We start from the raw sequence: 9,425 nt of genomic DNA on the forward strand, positions 1-9,425 counted from the left end.
CATGAATTTCTGATCTTCATCATGAGTCAGTGAATCTCCCAGCTTAACTGCTAGCAGGCCCAAGGACTAGGGTGAGGCACATAAGGTGCCAGGGCCCACCATTTCTGGATGCAATCACTCTCAAGTTCCTGCAAGGGCCGATCCTTACGGTGGGTGCCCCCTTGAGAGCTGGGCACCTCTGGCTATATCGGAGTGTGTGGCAGTAGTCCTGCTTGAACGCTTTATCTAAAATCTTTGAATGGTGCTTTGGAGCTAATTATAAAATGTAGTTTCCAGCCACTTTAACCCAGGGCAGAGCAAACATGTACTTCTCACCATCTCAGAATACTTCCGTTTTGCTTAAGATGGAGGTTGAAGGGTAGCAGAATATGCCACCCCAAAATGTGACTGTAGGAGTTCAGGACATGCCACTCCAAAATATGCTGCTTTGATATATTGATTATTTTGGGCTGTAAGCACTTGAAAAACAGCAAATGCAAGGAGCGGCTTTCTCTGAACTCCCCTTATCTGTCTGAAGACAGAACCTCCTGTCTTCCTATGAAATGAACTCAGTTGTCATAAATCTATTCCCCAGGGGTAGCATCAGCTAGTGAAGACCGACTCTTATCAGAGGAGAGGAGGCCACAAACATCCAGACACACTTTGTCACAAATTATCATACCTCCCATCTATTCTTCTAAGGGCCCATTCATCTTTCGTAAAAATCATTTCCTCTCCTCTTAGGCCTAAATCCCCCTTCACCTTTCCCTATTAAGATGGTATTTAATCCTGACTTCTAAGCCACCTTGAATGTGGCCAGACAAGACTGTGGGTCACACCCCATTTGCAGCTAGCCTCCTGTTGCAGGGGAGCTAAGCCTTTTCTTTCCAGCGATATTTGTGAGTAGTTCTGGATCTTGGGAGAGTTGCATCTTTTGCACCCTTTTTCAGGACAGCTCTTGCGTCCATAGTTAACGCATAAAAGTTTTGGTTTTGAGTCACTTGATAGTTATACCTTTGGTATAAAAGAAAAGGGAAAGAGATAAGTTTTAAAAAGAAGTTCAATATTGTCAGAAATATTTACTGTTTGTCCTGGCTGAAATCTGATAAAATAAGATATCGAAAGGATGTTTTTAAAAGAGTTCTATGGTCAGAAGATGGCCTAATTGGAAGCTGATATTCAGAGCCTGATAGAAGCTTTTTTTTTTTTTTTTTTTCCTCTCACTTTCTTTTTTACCTAGAGGTTACAGTAGAGGATGAACAAAGATGGCAGCCAATACCAAAAAAAAAAAAACAACCCAAAAACTACAAAAAAAACCCCCAAACATTTGCTATAAAGCAGAAACTGACACACCATTGTAAAGCAATTATACGCCAACAAAGATGTTTAAAAAAAAAACACAAACAAACAGATTATGAGAGAAGTCTGCATTACACATGGGTAGAATTCACCCCATAAGTCGAAGAACTTTTCAAAATTACAAGGGAGGGAAGGCAGAGGGGACTAGATATTTGAGGTGTTAAGAGACAGGCTGACAGAGCAAGCTTAGTGACTGGCTTTATAAGTCTACCACTTGAGACTCTGTGTTCTTTATTTACAGAGAGGCAGAAAAAGAGTTCAGAGAAGAAGCCAGGGTCATAAATTAAGATATCTGAAAGAGAAGTTGGGCCTCTCTTTCCATTTTCTTACACTATTTGTTTCCTTCACTTGAAAATATTGTTAGACCAAATTGCAATAGGGCTCACCAAATAGACTCCGTTATGCAGTTTACTCATGCACCTTGCTAGATCCTGATTTCCCTATTTGATACGAAAAGCTGAACTTCCATTCTTTTCTCTGCTAAAATGCCTAAAAAATCTATATTTAGGAGATAAAGAAGCATATTTACAATATGCTTAGCCTTGGAGTCTCCAAGTCAGGGTTATGGAAGAAACTATTCTGAAAACTATCCTTCTGTAACCCAACATGTTCACACATCACAAGTCCTTATCAAAGTTATGGTTGGGTTTTCACATTTCCAGGTAAAAAATCTGTTCCCTGGCAGTCCTTAAACTTTACCTGACAAATATTGTACACCCTCAGTCCAGGCTCCTCAACCTCTAACATCCCCATTAACACCCCAGCAAACAACAAAATATATCCACTTATCACAGTTTAATCCCACTTGAGCATCTATAGCCACTATTTTGATATAATCATGTTCCAAAAGCTGACTGAGTGTCCAACAGCAGCAAAGGATAGACATGTTGGCGCCAGTAATACTGAAGTTTGGTTTTTAACTGCATTTTTTTGTCAGTTTGGCTGGGAAGATTTGGACAGCTGGAAGTGAGCTTCTCCATCATTTTCTGTTTCTTTCTTTGTAACAATTTTCCACCTGTGAAGCCCAACACCCCACCACCAAGTGCAGCTGCAATTCCTGCCACTTTGAAGCCTGCAAGGAGGCCAATCGGACCCCCCATCACTCCTCCGATGAGTGCACCTGCCACAGGCAGAGCTGCCAGCTTGTATTTTGCAGCCTTCCCCAAGTTTTTGGTTCCCTCTTCAACATTCACAGCAGCACTGTTGACATGGTCTTCAACGCTGTCAATCTTCTCCTGCTGAGAATTCACTAGGAGAGAGAAATCAGTGACCAGTTGGCTAAGTTTAATTAAGTCCACTTCTAAGGTTTCCCATGATTCTGCAGCATTTTGATCTCGAGGAATTTCAGGCAACACATATATCTGAGTCATACTCTGAGGATCAGCTTCATCTTCAGTAGTGTGAAATGTTCCACCAACAGTCATGGATCTGGTCAAAGAAGGCTGTAATAAAGTTTCTTCATCATTAAATTGTTTCTTAAGTTCTTCTACAGATTCCAGATGGAGCTGAAGAAATTCTGCTGTTGCTGCTGATGCTTCTTCTTTAACAGGATCTATCATTCTCTTCAGAAGTCCAAGGTCATCCTTTTGGACTTTCAAACAAAGCTTCTCCATTTCTCGGATATTGGAGCAGAGTTGCTTCTCAGTATTTATCTGGTGCTTTCTTAACCTCTCCAGGTCTGTTGGGATTACTATCTTAGTAAATTTCTGAATAGCTGGTTCAAGATGGCGTAATTTCACTTTTTCTTCATCTTCAGACATCCTAAAAAAATGTCGTATCTCTTCTACTTGCAACATCTACCTTCTCCACTCATGTAGAAAAACCTCCCGCCGGGACGTTGGAGGCCGGTCAGCTTTTTTTTTTTTTAAACATCTTTATTGGAGTATAATTGCTTTACAATGTTGTGTTAGTTTCTGCTGCATAACAAACTGAATCAGCTATATGTATATATATATATATATATCCCCATATCCCCTCCCTCTTGCATCTCCCTTCCACCCTCCCTATCCCACCCCCCTAGGTGGTCACAAAGCACCGAGCTGATCTCCCTGTTTGATGCAGCTGAGAAGCTTTTTTTTAAAAAGACTTCTCTGTTCTATTTGATCGTGTTCCTCCCATGAGGACTTTCTGGTCAACCGAAACCCTCTTTTTTTTTTTTTTTTTTTTTTTTTTTTTTTAGCAACCTCTTACTCAATTTATTATGTATTTATTTATTTTTTATTTATTTGGTTGTGTTGGGTATTAGTTGTGGCACGTGGGCTCCTTAGTTGCAGCTTGAGGGCTCCTCAGTTGTGGTTTGTTGGCTCCTTAGTTGTGGCATGCGAACTCTTAGTTGTGGCATGCACGTGGGATCTAGTTCCCTGACCAGGGATTGAACCCGGGCCACCTGCGTTGGAAGTGCGGAGTCTTAACCACTGCGCCACCAGGGAAGTTCCAACTGAAACCCTCTTCTCGAACCCCTGCTGACTGCATTCTCTGCCAGTTGTGTCCACTTCCTTTTTGTTGACATGATTTTGCTACGGATAACTTGAAACTTCACTGGGAAAACTTAAGATCTCCCCAGACTGGCTCCTCTAAGACCTCTTCCTTCCCATATCCTCTGCTCCTCCTTCCTCCTTTTGCTGCCTTCCATCTTCCATTCAGCTCCCTTGAATCCTTTGCTATGTCCCCCCTCAAACTCCTACTTCCTCCAGCCCTCTGTCCACCCTGCCAGACCTTTCCCTTCCCACTTCAGCCCCTCAACCCCCTACAGTCACTTGAACTTTAGGCCCCCATATCCTCCATCAGGGGCTCTCAAGGGGCTCAAAGACCTATAAAAGCAACTACTTGGGGCTAAAAAGGAAACAGGAGCTTTTGGAAGTTGGGAAAGTGAAAACTCTTAAAAGTCTTCTCCACAAATACAAGTGAAAACTTTAGCCATCTAGTGAGTAACCTTAACATATTCATCTGCCAGAAACACAATTTGGATCCAACTGTTCTTTCATGTACTAGTGAGTTTTGAATTAATGTACCTGACATATGGCTAAAATTTTTAAATGAAAGCTGTAAGATCTCAGTTTGCATTTGTCTGTATGTTTATGTATGTCTTTACATGTATGTTATGTATATGTGATATTTTTCCACCTCTGGATGGTGGTGCCAAAATTGATTTGTAAAAGAGCTCTATTTAATTGGCTTAACGAAAAATAAGTGCTAGGCTTATAACTACTGAGCCTGCGCTCTAGAGCCCACAAGCCACAACTACGGAGCCCATGCGCCTAGAGCCTGTGCTCCACAACAAAGAAGCCATTGCAATGAGAAGCCCGCGCATCACAATGAAGAGTAGCCCCCTCTTGCCACAACCAGAGAAAGCCTGCATGCAGCAACAAAGACCCAAAGCAGCCAAAAATAAATAAATAAAATAAATAAATTTATTTTTAAAAAAGTAATAATGTTTAACCTTCTTAAGTTATATTTGTATGGGTGTTATATTATCAGTATAGGTGTTCCAGAAATTATATGAAATTCCTAGAATCTGATATGTCCTGGTATAATGTTATCAGTCATAACTCTAGTTATCATCTTAAAATGTTGTACGACACAGAAATAACCAAATTTCCTTGTCAATTGTGTTTAAAGGAACTCTCATCAGGTTTTTAACCATGGCCATTTTTAAGTCTTTTGGTCAGTCACAGACAGTTATTGTTTTAATCTGATGTTTCCTGAAAGCTTTCGCAAGTAGCTATGATCCAAAAACACTTTGTCTTCATATTCATGGAAAGGACTTTGATAAGTACTCTAGAATATCAGTTTCCAATAACTTTGAGATCATACCATTGAACTGGGTAAGAATTTCCAGAATTCTAATGGAAAAACAGAATGATTCATAAAACTACTAGCTCAAGATCAAGCAAACAAGAATTAATTACCTGGGACTGAATAAACTGATGAGAATGATTACAATAATTATGACTTTTTGTTTGAAACATTGCTAGTTCTTTAATGTTTTGTTTTCTAGATTTAAGAAAACTTTTCTCTTTTCTCTTAAGCTATCTATGATTTACGGCAATTTGGTAAAGTGTACCTTTGTAAACAGAATTGAGGCATTTATCTTTTCTCCCTACCTGATCCCTCCAGAATTCAGACTCTTATTGAGTATTCTTATTTTCATGGCAATATAACTATTTGTGTAAGTTTCATAAGAATCTGTTCTCCTTGTGATAGGACACAATTGGAAACATTGGTTATATTACTAAGGCTTTGACTAGGATATCAAATTTGAGAATGATGTACATAGAATCAGATATGGCCAGACAGCTTTAAGGAAATAAGGTTGACTTTAAGGAGCCAATGCTTATTAAGCTCCCTTCTGAGAAATTTCCTGGTTCCTTGATTTCAGGGTTTCCAGCCTTACCAGGTGAGTAAGGAAGATCAATTCCTGGCAGACCCAGGAACCTCAGGATATTTTGGGGACTTGGGGCACAGAGGAATTCACCCAAATACATAGATATGCATGTGAAGTCTGATGATGAGTTCTTGGCTTGGCTTCCTAGCCTTGAAAGTCTTTTAAAAGTCCAATCAGAGATTCCTTATGAAAGTTCCAACAAAGCAGATTTTAAAAGAGCCTATACGGTCAATTGCTATTCTTGCTGCACTTATGTAAATAATCAGGCCAAGTTTAGTGAGACTAGACTTATTTTGCAAACAGATTCATCTTACCATGATTACCTTTGCTAGAAATGGGGGTGATTGTACAGAGAAAAATCATGTTTCAATAGAAAATTATAACACATCCTTGTGGGTATGAGATTCTAGCCCTGTGCATTGTCTTTGAAGTTTTGTTATCTACCTGCAAACTGGACTGGCTCTTGAATTCTAGTTTTCTCTAATATCTGGTTAAAACTCTCCAAATTAATGCTTGCAATTTTCTTTCACCCTTCTGACTTGGAATCACTAAGAACAAAAACTTCCCTTTTCCAAAAGCCCTGGAAGCTGAAACTGGACAACTTGATATAAACCTCAGAGATATCACCACAACAGATCATGTATGGACAACCTTCATGTCTGTTGCTGTCTGGGTCACTCAGAAAGCTCACTGGAACACCCAATGACATCATCAAAAACATTTAAACTGTGAAAGGTGCTTCTAGCCCAATATCTAGAAATCTTCTCATGGCTGCCTTCTGGACTCAGAAACTGACTTATAGTGTGCTCCAACTATTATATGTTTTGTTTCCAAAGAAATGTCTCTTATCAAATACCTGCTAGTATCCCACCTGAGATACCACCTCCTGGAATGAGGCACAGTTGTTTAACTGAACTGACCTATTCTCAGGACTAAGAGACTGGTTCAATGAGATCTACCAACTCAGCTTCTAGACTGTGAAATTTCTTGAGGAATTTTCAAAGGTGGGGAATGAGGCTAGCAGAATATGCTGCCCCAAAATATGACTGCAGGAGTTCAGGACATGCTACCCCAATATACTCCTTTGGTATATTGATTATTTTGAGCTGTAGGCACTTGAAAAAATGGCAAATGCAGGTAGAGCTTTCTCTGAACCCCCCTTGTCTGTCTAAAGATAGATCCTCCAAAAGGAACTCATTTGTCACAAATACCCTCCCTAGAGGCATCATTGACCAGGGAAGATTGAGTCTTATCACAGGAAAGGAGGCTAGAAGTTGATACAACATGCTGACAAACTTGGTCACAAACTATCATACCTCCCTTCTAGTCTTCTAAGGGCCCATTCATCTTTCCTAAAACTCATTTCCTCTCCCCTGAGAGTCCTACATTCCCCCTCTTTTTTCTCTATTAAGGTGCTGTATAATCCTGAATTCTAAGCCACCTCAGGGAGTCACTTATTTTCCCTTGGGGATCTCCCATGTATGCATAAGGTATACATGTTTATAGACTTCTCTTTGCTTTTCTCTTGTTAATCTGTGTTTTTATTACAGAGGTCTCAGCAAAGAACTCACAAAGTTAGAGGGGAAATTATTTTTCCTCCCTTTGAGGACTTACAAATTGGAGTTCTCTCTCTCCCACCTGCCTCATCCACTCCCATCAATCAATAAATCAGTAAATTCTCTATCCTAGGTGCTGGGGATTAAGAATTGAATAAGACACCAAAGGTGGTGGGGGAGACAGATTCATTTTTAAAAGATCAATTACCATACAGGGTTAAAAGTGCTGTAAGAGAGACAATTTAAGGGCCTATGAAAACTCAGAGTGGTACATCACCCAGACCCCAACAGACTGAGGAGACAGGGTAAAAAGATGATATCTACACTGTCTCTTTAAGAATGAATAATTGTTAATTAGATGAGAAGAAGAAAGGAGGAAGCAAGAGGGGGTGACAGATTGGATGGGAGAGGAAAAGAAGGAGTCAAGAACAACACCCAGGTCACTTGGGTGATGAGCAAATGTGATGCAGTCACTAAGACAGGAAAGGCCAAATGAGGAACAGATATAAAAAAAAAACAGATTGATTCGGAGTTGGACACACTGAGTCTCAGGTGCCTGCAGATATCCAGGGAAAAATAACCAATGCAGCATTTGCAAAGTGTGTTCTAGGAACCCCAAGTTCCAGGAGATGCTAATATTCCAGGAAAAAGGGGGGGGGGGTCTGTTGCAGGTTATACTAGCCCAGGTTCCCTAGAAAACAGAGCCTGAGGCAAAGATTATATGCTCAGGCTTTTTATGGAGGCACAAAACCAAAGCCTCAAGAATGATATAAAAGGGAAGAGAGGCATGGAGGGATGGAAAGCAATGCAAGATGCAGGCAGCAGCAGCTGGTTGGCCACAGAACTACACCACTGGCTACAGTTAAATAGTTAAGGAAAAGCAAAAAGTCAGGAGTCCAGGTCTCAGGCAGGGCTGAGAGAATCTGAGGAAATGTATTGATTATGTTCAATACAGATGTCAAATAAGTTTAAGAAACACAGGGTATTACACACTCCCTCTTAAACACTTGCGATGCATAATAGCACATTAACAGTTCTAGGAGCACCTCAGCAAAAAAGTCAATTTCATTCTATTTAACCCAGCATTTTCCAAATTTATTTGACCATGGAAGCTTTCTTTCATGTCCTACTCGTCTGTACAACTCAGTTCTTGTCAGCTGTGGATACTAGAATCTGGGGCTAAAGAGAGAGTACAAATTGGAAATAAAGATTTGAGAAACATACGGATAGTGATTGAAGCCTGGAGAATGAAGGGGATCATGCAGGAAGAGTCTGTAGTTTGATCCTAATCCTGAGTCTTGGGATACACCAGTATTAAGGGACAAACACAGGAAGAACAGATTGGTTCAAGGTGGTGGAGTAGAAGGACATGCGCTCACTCCCTCTTGCGAGAGCACCAGAATCACAACTAACTGCTGAACAATCATCGAGAGGAAGACACTGGAACTCACCAAAAAAGATACCCCACATCCAAATACAAAGGAGAAGCTGCAGTGAGATGGTAGGAAGGGCACAATCACAATAAAATCAAATCCCATAACCACTGGGTGGGTGACTCACAAACTGGAGAACAATTATACCACAGAAGTCCACCCACTGCAGTAAAGGTTCTGAGCCCCACATCAGGCTTCCCAACCTGGGGGTCTGGTAACGGAAGGAGGAATGCCCAGAGAATCAGACTTTGAAGGCTAGCGGGATTTGATTGCAGGACTTCGATAGGACTGGGGGAAACAGAGACTCCACTCTTGGAGGGCACACACAAGGTAGTGTGTGCATCAGGACCCAGGGGAAAGGAGCAGTGACCCCATGGGAGACTGGACCAGACCTACCTGCTAGTGTTGGAGAGTCTCCTGCAGAGGTAGGGGGTGGCTGTGGCTCACTGTGGGGACAAGGACACTGGCAGCAGAAGTTCAGGGAAGTACTCCTTGGCGTCAGCCCTCCACCATTAGCCCCACCAAAGAGCCTGTGGGCTCCGGTGCTGGGTCACCTCAGGCAAAACAACCAACAGGGAGGAAACTCAGCCCCACCCATCAGCAGACAAGCGGATTAAAGATTTACTGATAGCTGCCAAACAGAGCAACACCCAGCTCTACCTACCACTAGTCCCTCCCATCAGGAAGCTTGCACAAGCCTCTTAGATAGCCTCA

General features: G+C 41.4%; 1 pseudogene across 1 annotated transcript; it reads right to left on the minus strand.

Annotated features, from left to right (window-relative positions):
* Window positions 1-470: 470 nt before the first annotated feature.
* LOC309663562 (syntaxin-17 pseudogene) lies at window positions 471-3,284 on the minus strand (annotated as a pseudogene). Its single transcript has one exon. The product of its transcript is annotated as a syntaxin-17 pseudogene (transcript).
* Between the last annotated feature and the right edge of the window lie 6,141 nt (window positions 3,285-9,425).

This window comes from Balaenoptera physalus, assembly GCF_965194825.1.
Source record: "Balaenoptera physalus genome assembly, chromosome: 7".
Classification (NCBI taxonomy): domain Eukaryota; kingdom Metazoa; phylum Chordata; class Mammalia; order Artiodactyla; family Balaenopteridae; genus Balaenoptera; species Balaenoptera physalus.